At 46.6% G+C, this 12,010-nt stretch overlaps 1 protein-coding gene across 4 annotated transcripts in view; it reads right to left on the bottom strand.

The window, feature by feature from the left end:
* Positions 1–5,980, bottom strand: part of Ppard (peroxisome proliferator activated receptor delta) — a 74,771-nt gene extending 68,791 nt beyond the window's left edge. For 3 of the 4 annotated variants that reach the window (XM_074082366.1, XM_020168923.2, XM_074082362.1), the window contains exons 1-2: positions 5,834–5,980; positions 2,219–2,303 (exon numbers count right to left, since the gene is read on the bottom strand). The gene's annotated coding sequence lies outside the window, so the exon portion shown is untranslated. The remainder of the gene's footprint in view (positions 1–2,218; positions 2,304–5,833) is intronic. The other variant, XM_020168924.2, reaches the window with a different exon arrangement.
* Positions 5,981–12,010: the final 6,030 nt, after the last annotated feature.

The raw sequence follows: 12,010 nt of genomic DNA on the forward strand, positions 1-12,010 counted from the left end.
TGAAAAATCTACTGTTAAATTTATATGGAAACACAAGAGGCCACGAATAGCCAAGGCAATACTCAGTCAAAAGAACAATGCTCGAGGTATCACGATACCCGACTTCAAACTATATTACAAAGCAATAACAATAAAAACAGCATGGTACTGGCACAAAAACAGACATGAAGACCAGTGGAACAGTACAGAGGACCCAGATATGAAGCCACACAACTATAACCAACTTGTCTTTGACAAAGGAGCTAAAAATATACGATGGAGAAATAGCAGCCTCTTCAACAAAAACTGCTGGGAAAACTGGTTAGCAATCTGCAAAAAACTGAAACTAGATCCATGTATATCACCCTATACCAATATTAACTCAAAATGGATCAAGGATCTTAATATCAAACCACAAACTCTAAAGTTGATACAGGAAAGAGTAGGAAATACTCTGGAGTTAGTAGGTATAGGTAAGAACTTTCTCAATGGAACCCCAGCAGCACAGCAACTAAGAGATAGCATAGATAAATGGGACCTCATAAAACTAAAAACCTTCTGCTCAACCAAAGAAATGGTCTCTAAACTGAAGAGAACACCCACAGAGTGGGAGAAAATATTTGCCAGCTACACATCAGACAAAGGTCTGATAACCAGAATATATAGGGAACTTAAAAAACTAAATTCTCCCAAAACTAATGAACCAATAAAGAAATAGGCAAGTGAACTAAACAGAACTTTCTCAAAAGAATAAATTCAAATGGCCAAAAAACACATGAAAAGATGCTCACCATCTCTAGCAATAAAGGAAATACAAATTAAAACCACACTAAGATTCTACCTCACCCCTGTTAGAATAGCCATCATTAGCAACACCACCAACAGGTATTGGCGAGGATGCGGGGGAAAAAGGAACCCTCTTACACTGCTGGTGGGAATGTAAACTAGTACAACCACTCTGGAAAAAAATTTGGAGGCTACTTACAAAGCTAAACATTGATCTACCGTATGATCCAGCAATACCACTCTTGGGGATATACCCAAAAGACTGTGACACAGGTTACTCCAGAGGCACCTGCACACCCATGTTTATTGTGGCACTATTCACAATAGCCAAGTTATGGAAACAGCCAAGATGCCCCACCACTGACGAATGGATTAAGAAAATGTGGTATTTATACACAATGGAATTCTATGCAGCCATGAAGAAGAACGAAATGTTATCATTCACTGGTAAATGGATGGAATTGGAGAACATCATTCTGAGTGAGGTTAGCCTGGCCCAAAAGACCAAAAATCGTATGTTCTCCCTCATATGCGGACATTAGATCAAGGGCAATCACAACAATGGGATTGGACTTTGATCACAAGATAAAAGCGAGAGCACACAACAGAGATATGAGGATAGGTAAGACACCTAAAAAATTAGCTGGCATTTGTTGCCCTCAACGCAGAGAAACTAAAGCAGATACCTTAAAAGCAACTGAGGCCAATAGGAGAAGGAGACCAGGAACTAGAGAAAAGGTTAGATCAAAAAGAATTAACCTAGAAGGTAACACCCAACGCACAGGAAATCAATGTGAGTCAACTCCCTGTATAGCTATCCTTATCTCAACTAGCAAAAACCCTTGTTCCTTCCTACTATTGCTTATACTCTCTCTTCAACAAAATTAGAGATAAGGGCAAAATAGTTTCTGCCGGGTATGGAAGGGGTGGGGGGGAGAGGGAGGTGGTGTGGTGGGTGGTAAGGGAGGGGGTGGGGGCAGGGGAGAGAAATGACCCAAGCATTGTATGCACATATGAATAATAAAAAAGTAAAAAAAATATGTGTTCCATAAATGAAAGAGAATGATGGGTGTCATCCTGTGATGAACCAGCATCCCGTTTACCCACATTGGCAGAGAAGAAAGTTTGTTCACTTATTCACTCAACAAACATTTATTCAGGTGTCTCTTCTGTGCTAAGCACAACAGGAAACAAAATAAGTTCTTGCCCTTGTGGTGTTTATTTTTTAGTGGGTGCAAAGATGCAAATCTCCTTGCTTCTATGTAAGTCAGAGAATATTCAATAGTTATTTAATGAATGCCTTTCTGTAAGTGATGAGTACCAAACGCTATGACAGGCATCTGGGATCAGGATGAAGCCCTAGTAAATTAGTTCATCTTTAAGAACAGAATCTCAACTCTGGGTCCTGTGGCAGTCAGCTGTCATTGGCTCATGAGTGAGGGAAAGAGATTACCTTTACAGACGTCCGTCTTCATCTGTCGGTAAGCAGAAGCCACTGTGAGAGTACCACGTGCATGCCCCAATCACCACGCAACACTCTGCAGGAGAAAAAGAAACCCAACATCTCTAGCTGAGAGGTGCCAGGGATCCGGAAAGCAGCTCGAGTAAGTTGTAATTAAACACTAGGACTCAAAGAGTGCTCCTGAAGCAATCTGGCTCCCCAGTGTCCCTCACACCCATCCTGAGACGGTATCCTGAGCCTGAGTCAGCAAATATTTCCCAACCCTGGAAGTAGTCTGTTTGCTTCCAAGCAAGCAGACACTGGCTTTGCTGATTTTACCAAGGTGGGGCAGAAGGAGCTGGCAAGGTAGGAAGAGGTGAGCCGCCATGGGTGGCAGCTCATAAATGGAGATGCCCTGAGTCATGCTTGATTCCTTAGCAAAGCCCCACAGACAGGCCTGAAGTCATACCCCAATCACCAGCCTGCTGAGTTACAAAGGCCAGGAACCATCTGCCAAGGAAGAAGCCCAACATGTCTGCAACCTGATGCACAGGGCCACTCTCTCAAGCCAAGAACCCAACTCTCCTCTGACAGCCTGGAAACCAGCCACTGCAAGCCACTCAGGCAAGAAATACTCCGGGACATCAAGCCATCGCCAAGAAACAGTCATTGGGCAATCTGGGACAACATGGCACAGACCTTCTGACATAATACAAGCCAGGGCCTGGCAGGACAGACAAAGTCCATGGAGACAGACACCGCATGGGGAAGAAGGAGAGAATGTTTCCAGTGTGGACAAGGCTGGGCAGTGGGACTGGTTCATGGCCCCAGAGGCACAGGAAGAGGGCACCAACCTGCAGGGAACACCAGGGGGTAGATGTCAGTGACAGCATGAGCTCAAACCTTTAGGGGCCACAGGTTCAACTCCTCCCAAGAAAGGTGAGCTGCACTGTTCCAGGACACACCGGGCTTCTCAGGCCCTGAGGACAACTTGCACAACAGCCAGGTACTGTGTTTTGTCCAAAGCCTCATCAGCTCCCCAGGCCAGTCTCAGACACTGCCTGTCCTCCTACCAGGCCCTCAGGGAAGGGGGCAAAGGGATCACAGATGGGGCTGGAAGGCTGGGGGTGGGGGTTGCTCTTCCTGGGTGGAATGAGGCATTCACAAGAAAACAACAGAGAAGAGGCAAGAAGGGTAACCAAACAGAAGTGCGGTCAGTTCATGACACGAAGGAGTTCACAGCCCATGCCAGCAGAACACTGACAGGGGCCTGTATGCCCACATCGAGGAAACAGGCAAGCTGACCCAGGCTCTCCAAAAATCACCCAGTGGGAAACTGATAATCACGACTACCCACTCAGAAGAGCACAGAGTGGACTGCAAGAGGCCATCCGGCCAGGACTGCTTGTGCTTACACTGCTCCACCAGGACTGGCCCTCCCCTTTGCTCACACCCTCTCACCTACCACCTGAGCACAGAGTACTGCTGATGGTAAGCAAAGACCTTTTGGGGAGCCAGAGTCTGGACCAAACTACCGCCAAACTCTCGTCCCCATCTTCTTTAGAATGACCCATTAAAACCCCAGAGGGATGTTTTTACAGGAAGAAAGGATGCCTTCTACCCAAATTCTGCCCCCAAGAGCTGCATAGAGGGGGCTCAGGGATCAGCGGAGAAAGGGACTGGGATAGCCACCTACAGTCCTGCTGCTTAAACAGAAAAGGGTCAGTGTACAAGATTACAAAACTATAAGGTCTGGTTGAGCTGGTTCAGTTGGCTCTCTGCCATGGCTCCTGAAGGTTGCCTGTTCTGTGGCCAATTCTGTGTCCAATTTTGGCTCAAAGGCAGAGTGTGATCCTCAAAAGAGGAGACCTAGAAACCCAGAGCCAGTGAAACAATGAGCTTTCATTTCTAAACGTGAGACTGGGCCACGCTTTCAGAATCCTCCCAGATCAGGAGGGGCTGGGCAGAAACAGAGGCCATATTATTTCCTGAGGATTTCTCCAGGGGGTCAACGCCAAATAAAGCTTCTGCAAGAAGGATAAGCATTCAGACACACCACCCGAGATGATGACCCACGTGCCTGGAAGCAGACAACTCAGTTCCTGGCAAGGTCTAGCTAATGCAACCCCACAACCTGCCCAGACAAACATCAACCTGATACCCCAGACCACACCAGGGCCAAAAGAACAAAGCTCCAGTGGAAGATCCCAAGGGAAAACAAGGGAGAAAAGTCAAGAGAACTTTTGTCAGTAACAGACCCTAGAGGCACTCAGTCAAAGATACACAGGAGAAAATCAGCAGTTGATTCAAGCCGCATTAATAAAGGGGACAGATGCCTAACAGCCCCGGGGCTAGTAGGCTGGCAATGTATCTCAAAACTCAAACAGGAAAAAGTGTTCTGGAACCAGTACAGAGGTAAAAGGTTGAGGACCACGGGCGTTCTCTGAGGCATAGCTTCTGGAGACTTCTCATAGCTCTGTGGGATGGTGCAGCGTATGGAAGTAGGAATGAGGGCAGAGACAGAGTGCGGTATTTATGGTTGAAATGTGTTCCATATAGCCCTAGTGAAAAGACAGAATCCTGTTTCCTGGAAGGGGAAAAGAGTTGGATGAGGCCTCCGGCTACCCCTGGCACAAACCCAGCTCGGAGCGGTCTCTCCCTAAGGGTTCCTGGAAGTCAACAGACTCATAAAGGGGAAGTATTAAAGCTTAGATTAGAAGAACGGCCTACAAATTGGACATCATCCCTGATGTAACAGCCCAGTAAATTCTCCCACACAGATGTACCTGGTATTTATGTCAGACATTCATTCTGAAGTAAATCAGGAGCTCAACACCCCCACTATATCCAACGGGTACCTCAACCGCGGGTCAAGTGAAAGCAAAGTAGCGTGTGGAACTATCGCTTCGCCCTGAAGCAGAGGTAAGGTACCTGGGTGCAGAAGGGTTGACAGGAAAGAAATCGGGGTGGGGGGGGCGAGGAACAGGCCTGCGGAGGGAGGCAGCCAGGGTAGGAGAGGCTTACGGGACTGCACGCACAGGGTTGGAAAAATCTCATAACACCCTGAGACAGAGGGTACTGCGATACGGGGAGGGAAAAGGGCAGGAATGGGAAGAGCAAAGACCGAAAGGGCAAGGATGGGAGAATGAAGGCAAGAGACAAGGAAAACGAGGGACACCGAGGAGACATCTCCAAGGAGAGAGCTTAGACAGAGAGGGCAAGGATCTGGGGTCACCAGAGAGGGATGGAGGAAGAGATCAGAAGAGTGAGAAAGCACCCGGGCCTGACTGAGATCAAGCTCTCGGAGAAGTGGGAGGAGACGGAGCACGAGGCCCAAGACAAGGCACAGAGTCGGGTGGAAGGAAGCGGTGATTTGGGCTCCAACAACCATGGGGGTCCGAGGGCTCGGCGCGCAGGGGCAGCGGCGTCCGGCGCCAGCAGGGCAAAGGACCGGCGCGAAGCGGCCCGGGCCGGAGCTCTGGGAAGCGGCACGGCGCTGTCCGCAGACCAACCGCCCCCCGCCCCGCGCCGGGCCGGGCCTGGCGCCCCGGGCCCCTCGGCCGCCTCGGCCCGGCCCGCCGCTGCCCTCCGCTACTTGCCTGCTCTCTTCCCCGAACCCGAACTGACCTGTCCTGGCTGCCTCCCGCGCCACAGCCGGCGTCCCGCAAGCTCCGCAGAATCCTCCACCTCCTGCCAAAACTTTTCCCATTAATCCCCAGCTCCGCGGCGGCCGCGGCGTCACACGCTCCGTGGCCTGGCCCCGCCCCCGCCAGCGTGACGTCACCCTCGCACCTCAGCCCACCCCCTCCACGCCCCCTTCCGCCCGGCCGCAGCCAATCACCGCGCCTCCTGGAGATTTCTCCTGATTTTTGACACTCCGCCCACTGCACGCTGTCCCGGGCCCGCCTGCAGCGCCCTCTGGCGCGGGATGCGGGAGCGGCAGTCGAGGGAGGAGCCTTGGGAGCTCCAGGGCCAGTAAAACAAGTTCAGCAAGTCTCATAAAAGGAAATTCAAAGCTGCGAGAGGACGTAGAGGTCATCTAGTACAACCTCCTTATCCTTCCAGTGAAGAAACTTAGGCACAGAAAAGGTGTGTGACTTACAGTAAGAAGCAATGCCAGTCTCCAGTCTCCAGTGCTCCGTCCACTGGAGAAGACCATGCAGCCTGTAATTTTCAAAACAGGGATTTCCTCCTTCAAGAGATTTCAGCAACTGGAAACTTACGGTCCTGGACTTCTTACTATCTATTCATATGTTTTTCTGAACGTTTGTCCACTTAAGTGAGGAACACCCCCCTACTGTTTCAAAAAATTTATTTGCATTTCTTTTTTGGGGGGAGGAGGGCAGTACTAGAGCTTGAATCTGTTTGCATTTCTTTTCTTTTTTTTTTTTGCGTAAATGGGGTTTGAAATCAGGGCCTACATAGTAAGCCACTTCACCAGCCTTTTTTTTTGTGATGGGTGTTTTTCGAGATAGAGTCTCCTGAACTGTTTGCCAAGGCTAGCTTCTAACCGTGTTCTTCCTGATCTCTGCCTCCTGAGTAGCTAGGATTACAGGCGTGAGACACTAGCGCCTGGCCTGCTTGTATTTCTTAACTCCACTCTTTAAGACCTGGAAGGGACCTGTTATCCCAACCTGCCCCTTAAGATGTATCTTAAGAAGGTATCTAGCCTCAGGTCTATAATCCCAGCTACTTGCAAGGCAGAAATCAGGAGGATCGAGGTGCCAGGCCAGCCAAGGCAAGAAGTTAGTAAGAGCCTATCTCAATCAATGAGCTCCAAGGGTGGCCCCAACTATAGGCCATAGTTAGGAGGATCGGGGTCCCAGGTCAACCTGGCAAAAACGCAAAATGTACCTGAAAAAAAGCTAAAAGCAAAAAGGGCTTGGGAGTATGGCTCAAGAGATAGAGCATCTGCCTAGTAGGTGCAAGGCCCTGAGATCAAACCCTAGTATCATCCCCCAACCCCACCCCCACCCCCCACCCCCAAAAAGGTACCTAGCAGCCGGGAGGCAGTCTGGTAGAAGTTGGCTTTATCATGAAACAATGAACAAAACTTGACTCTCAGGTGTATGAGCAATGGGTAACTCCCTTCTCTCCACCTTCATTAAAGTAAAGATTGCCCTTCCCCTCTCCCACACACCTTCAAGCCACACCCTCAACTTTCTGGATGAGCTGTTTCCACCACCACCACCCCCTTTCTGCTGCTCTTTTATCCCAACTTTTTGAAGTGAATGTGCATTAATTTTGTAAGTTAGGTATCAACCTCCTTGCGCTTTGAGATTACAGTAAAAATGCTCTGTGAAAGTCAAAGCCTTCCCTAAGATTTCTGAAGACTTACTCTAAGTATCTCTGACCCAGGGATCCTGCTTCTGTTAGGCTGTTGCCATGCGATAGTTCAGAAATCCAAGGATGAAACTCAGCCCTTCCTGGGAACTGCCTACATCTCTTCCCACACAAAACATTCATGAGTACAGAAGGCATTGTGATGTGCTGAGCCCAGGGGCAGGGTCCTGTGATACAGGGCATTTTACACTCACCCCGCACACTTTTGTTGTTGTTCTTGCTGTTACTCTTTGAGATGGGCTCTCACTACACAGCTCTGGCTTCAAACTTTCATTCTCTTGCCTCTGCCTACTGCTGGGACTACAGATGTGTACCACCAAACCTGTCCCTACTGAGGTTTTCTAGTTGACTCTTCCCCCTTACAGCTTGACATTTTCTCAAACCACTAACTTTTCTTCTCTCTCCTTTTTCTACTTCGTCCCACTCTGTCTGGATGAGACACAAATTGCTCTGGCTTTCCAAACAGAAAGACACATCTTAATCGTATCTCTTCATTGCTTAGGGTCCTGACAATACTTATGCCCTGGAGATCTCAACTTCTACCCCAAGAGGTTTTTTTCCCCCAATAAAGACAGTTCCTTCCCTAAAAAAAAAAAAAAAAAAAAAAAATCCTGAGAGCACTGTTAAGGCATTGTGTTATATACTGTTTTACTTCATTTTATTTTTATGGTAAGAATCTGTAAAATTTAATATGTTAAGTAAATATCAATGTTTAGAACCTGTAATTTCACTTTGGTTGATCTGTTTTTTGTTTTGGTTTGGTTTTGGTTTTGTGGCAGTACTAGGGTCTAAACTCAGGGCTTCATGCTTGTCAGGAAGGCACTCCACCACTTGAGCCAGACCCCCAGTCCTTTTTTTTGCTTTAGTAATTTTTCAGATAAAGTCTCACGTTTTTGTCCGGGGCTGGCTCCAGATCACAATCCATCTACCTATGGCCTCTCAGGTAGCTGGGATCACAGGCACACGCCACCACACCTGGCTTATTGGTTGCAAGGGTCTCACTTTTTTGCCAGGGCTGACCTCAAACTTCAATCTCCTTATTGCTATCTCCACAGTAGCTGGGATTATAGGCAAGAGACACCACATCCAGCCTTGGGTAATCTGTCTTGAAGAAATAATCCTAAATACTGAAAATGCTTTATACACAAAACATTCATTACACTATTTATTTATTTATTTATTTATTATTTTTAGAGACAGGGATCTTGTAATGTTGCCCAGCCTGGCCCAGAATTCCTCTTCAATATTATTTAAAATATTGCTCTTCAATAGTATTTAAAACATAAGTTAGAAATAACTTGGTTATACACAAGAGAGAAAATGGCTAAGTAAATTATGCTGTACCCTTCTGATGGGATATCATGCATCCAAAAAAAAAAAAATCATTATATGAGAAAAAATTTACAACTATGAAGCAATCTCACCCCTACTCCCAGAGGTAAACTAAATCATATGTTTTCCATATAAGAACCTCCAGATGTTTGACCCCACCCCCTACATATTTTCTTTTTCAAATTAGAATGGCACTAGTTCCTTTCATAGAATGATTCTGGCTCCCTTTACTATAGAGATTACTGGCCTCCAAATGCACCATTTCATGCATATGCATCCTTTTCAAGGCTTTGCCTATTTTTTTGCCACCCAGACTTTGATTTCCCATCCTCTAACTGGGAAATCTTCCACTTTACACTCTCTCTCCACCTTTGCAGCTTAAAGTGTCAGACATTGGCTCCCAGACTCCTTTGCAGCTAGGCCCAGCCACATGATCCAAACTGCACCAATCAGACCCTGAGGAAACTGGGATGAAGAACTAGGAGCAGCAGAATCCATTATGGCTGGTCGCAACAGCAGTGCCACCTAGTTTCCAGAGACAGCCATGGCAGTTGTAAGAGCAGCCTCCAGGAGTTGATGAAGCTGGTCAGGGAAGCAGCTGGGTGGGCCTCCAGAGGGGACAACTTGGGTACCTGTCCTGTAGGCTGATTTGGGGTGTTGTTCCTGACTACACAGCCTCCAAGCTGTCTCATTCATCCTCCCAATTATTTAAGGAGCTCATCCATATTCTAACTAAGAAATTCTTTTGTCTGCTTACGTCAAGTTTCTGTTACTCCAAGCACAAACCCAATCTGAAGCAGCTTCCCAGAATCCTCACTTTGACCAGATTTGTCCTTTGGGACAGCTGAGTGAGAACAGCTGGTCCCTCCCAAGCCTCTGCAGCCCTTTCCAGAGGGGAAACTCTGGGTTCTCAGCTACCCAAACCTGCTCTGATGCCCAATTATTGTGTAACTAACAGTGTGGAGTGAGTTTGGATCTGCTCTGAAGCAGCTTGCATCTTGGTCACAGGCATGCCAGGCTCTAGCCAGCAGATGGGGCCTCCTCACTGTCCTGAAATCAGTCTGCTCAGCATGACCTCTTTCCTCCCCCTCTCACTGCAGAAAGGACCAGAGAGGCACCTTTCAGCAACCACTTCCTAGGCCTGGGTGGATCCCTGGCCACAGTGCCTAAAAGGCCTATTGGCTCCAGCCCTGCCTCCCCACCCATCCTCACATACAAGCCACAGAAAGACATGGCCTGGGTTTACACTGGCTGCACTTTCCGTGAGCCCGCCAGAGTTCATGAGTATCTCCAAGGGCATCGGAAACAGGACACACTTTCCTTTTTCAGGATGTTGGAAAGGAAGAAGAGTTATTTTTTTAACCTTGAGAGCAAAAGACTAGAACATATTTTTCCTGCCTCCTAAAAATGTCCCCCAGGATGACAGCGAGGGAGATCATTTTACATCACACCTCAGCCATCAAGGCCTCTCTGTGTCTCACCATAGGACATCCAAAAACCGGAATAGACCCCATTCACACTCGAGGAAACTGAGTCTCAGGTTGGCTTGCTGCCTCAAATTTAAACTCTACCTAGCTTCCAAGAATCTCTGTAATCAGATTTTCCTTTGCCTTTTTTTTCATGGGGCAACACACACAGTAGTGGTCTTAAATTTTTTTGCCTCTCTATTTTTTTTCTTTTCTTTTTTTGAGGGGTGGTGGTGGTTCTGGGGTTTGAACTCAGGGGCTTCATCTTGAGCCAATCTACCAGCTCTTTTTTGTGATGGGTATTTTTCGAGATAGGGTCTCAAGAACTATTTTCCAGGACTAGCTTTGAGCCAAGATCCTTCTGATCTCTGCTTCCTGAGTAGCTAGGATTACAGGTGTGAGCTACCGGCATCTGGCTAAATATTGACACTTAAATAAAATTGCTGTAGAAGACCCAAATCCTGTAATTATTTGATAAATGCTATCATCTATTTTAAAAATACGCGAATAGCTCTTCTTTAGCAAACATGTTATGTGGTCCTCTTGTATCTCTGTTCTATGTCTCTGTTCCACCTTCTTCTCAGAATTCTAACTGCAGCTGGACATGGCCACGCATGTCTGTAATCCCAGCTCTTGGGAGGTTGAGGCTGAAGGATCGTGAGTTCCAGACCAACTTAGACTATTGTAAGACCCTGTCTCAAAGCTCTGAAAAAATAAAAAGTCTAATTGTAATATAACCTAGTCCTGTGTTCAAAAGTCCATTAATAATCACCAAATCATACATCCCTGCAGCTTGAAAGTATATATATAAGTTGAAGCTTTTAAATGTTTTAAGTTTGAAGCCGGGCACACATGGCTCACACCTGTAATCCTAGCTACTTGGGATGCGGAGATCAGGAGGATCAAGATTCAAGGCCAGCCCAGATAAATAGTTCGACAGACTCCCATCTCCAAAATAACCACAGCAAAATGGACTGGAAGTGTGGCTCGAGTGGTAGAGTGCCTGCTTTGCAAGCATGAAGCCCTGAGTTCATCAGTCCCAACAAGAAAATGTTTTAACTTTTGGACGGGGCACATGGTTCAAGTGGTAGAGCACCTGCCTAGCAAGTTCAAGGCCCTGAGTTCAAACCCCAGTATCACCCAGTATTTAAAAAATTAAATAGATTTTTTTAAAATGTTTTAAGTTTTGTATAACTGTAAGACTGTAAGTGAAATTTTTTCTTCTGGTTTGAGTGGTCATTGTAAGTATCAGTAATACCCAATTGATGAAAACAATAAAAATGTTATAATCTTTATAAGTTTCAAACATAAATACAAAAGACACATTGTAAATGCAACTGTTAATGGATGGACTTTGTCCCCTTGTCAATCAAGCTGTAATTTATTACCACCTACTGCTAGAATAAGACTGCCTGAAACATTAATTCTACTGCTTTTTCTCATTTTTCAAACTGGGAAACCTTGTTCACATGAAGAAGTAGATGGGAACTGAGAATCTTGATTTACAATAAATAGCATCTGATTCTGAGTTATTTGTCCTCCAAATCACTCTAAATATTAAAAACAATATTGCTGATCCAGGCACCAGTGGCTCACACCTATAATCCTAGCTACTTGGGAGGCAGAAATCAGGAGGATCATGGTTTGAGGCCAGCCCAAGCAA

Source organism: Castor canadensis, chromosome 8, assembly GCF_047511655.1.
Source record: "Castor canadensis chromosome 8, mCasCan1.hap1v2, whole genome shotgun sequence".
Taxonomy (NCBI): domain Eukaryota; kingdom Metazoa; phylum Chordata; class Mammalia; order Rodentia; family Castoridae; genus Castor; species Castor canadensis.